General features: G+C 42.8%; 1 protein-coding gene across 2 annotated transcripts in view; it reads right to left on the reverse strand.

The window, feature by feature from the left end:
- Positions 1–1,747, reverse strand: part of alk (ALK receptor tyrosine kinase) — a 328,414-nt gene that overhangs the window by 30,859 nt on the left and 295,808 nt on the right. The gene's annotated exons all lie outside the window — the stretch shown is intronic.

Raw genomic sequence — 1,747 nt, forward strand, 5'->3', positions numbered from 1 at the left:
GGGGGCTTCAAACTGAAGCTACGCAAATGAGATGCTGCTATCATCACATTCACAACTGCAGCAGGGTAGTGACAGGATCACAGGTGACAAACATTTCTCCTCATTTTCGCTGTAATCCCACGTGCTGGTGCTAATTGGGGTTCTTTTCACTGTAGTTAGCACAAGATTAGTCTTGTCAGATGGACGCGGAAGGACTTAACACCGCAGTGCTAAATCCTGATTTAAGGCTTGTGAACACAGAGCAGAGAGGACGACACCAGGGAGTGAAGCACCGCTTTCGTTCTCATTTCTTTCTCCCTCAGCCTGCCTGTGAACTCTCTGAGACTGCTTATCATTCATTTCAGAACACGAGTGATTATTGCAAATCTGACACCAGCTAAAGTCAAACGGGTTCAACTCACATGGTGGTTTTTGTGACTTTAGACTTGCTGCTTAGTCTGACTGTAATAATGTTTGTGATTTAGATTTAGAATGGCAGACATAGGCATTGTTTAGTTTTTTTTTTTTCTTACTTTTTGCTTTAAAGGGAAGAACTAGCTTGAGAGAAGTCTCAGGAGTGCAACCTAAACTTATGATGCTTTCACCACAACACCTTTTGCTGTTGAAGTTGCTTGCTGTGAAGTGCCTATTAGAGCTGAAGCCTATGACTAGAGATTCCAGTATTTACCAGGATCTCTCGCCAAAACCTACTCTCTCTGACTGGGGAAACAACGGCAGGAAGCTGGTATTTTTAGAATATGTGTACCTGTGTGTTTACCTAGAAACAACGAAATAGGAATATGCACTCTTTTCTGACTAATTATCTCCAGTGGAAAAATGGCGAGCAATTGTGCTTTCACAGTAAAGAGTAATGTGTTTTTGGGATGTAATAATTTCTAGTGCCTGTTTCTGTCACTGTCAGTCCAAATGATGACTAGCACTGCTGCTGAAATCTGGATGGACTGCATGTCGAGCATCCGATTTGTCAGTCTGATCCTCGTGATTGCTTTGGTCTAAGGGCACCCCGTAAGTGATCCACCATCAGTAATTCATACTGAGCTCCACTCCGTCTCCCCACAAGCATTTCTTTTGAGTTTGGCAAAGTGTTGCCAGCAGAGACAATTTCAAACAGGCTGATACTTTGAAAAACACTCTGAAACACCTCTATGGTAACAGAACGATTTGGAGTTTAGCCTGGTCTTAGCAAATGCACTCCTACTGTAAAAAACAATTGTGGAGTGACTGGAGCTCAGTCTGGCTCCCATCCAGCAGCAGTAAATTGATCCCCCGAGTCAGTATTTTCAACACACCCAGCTAGGTAAAAAGAGTTAAGACAGCTGGGAATAAATCCATCTCTGGAGCAGAAAAGCCCTCCAAAGCCAAACAGTGCTTTAAATGCAAATCTTACTGTATTTAATGGGTTACTCTGAGATGGCAATCAGTTAAGGTTGGACAAGCTAAAGAGAAAGACGTGACAGTAAGATATAGTCTGAATTTTGTATCTCAATTTAGTTTTTCTTAAATGGAGAAGTGAATTCTTGGCTGTTTGATATGAATGAGATCCTTGTTATGTAGAGTGAGCTTGACTTTTTGACATTAATGTAGCTAGTGTTGAAAATAGCAAAGTCTTACGTTCGATTTCTCTCTTCCGTCTCTCCAGGGTACGGGTGGTTTCACACTTCAACCCAGCTCATTGAGCTTGTTGGGCCATCGATATGAGCGAGTTCTTACGCACACAAACACGCACGCACACGCACAGGCCCCCCCC

Source organism: Seriola lalandi, unplaced genomic scaffold (genome assembly GCF_002814215.2).
Source record: "Seriola lalandi dorsalis isolate HSWRI2012SDOR001 ecotype SW California unplaced genomic scaffold, Sedor1 jcf7180002054352, whole genome shotgun sequence".
NCBI lineage: Eukaryota > Metazoa > Chordata > Actinopteri > Carangiformes > Carangidae > Seriola > Seriola lalandi.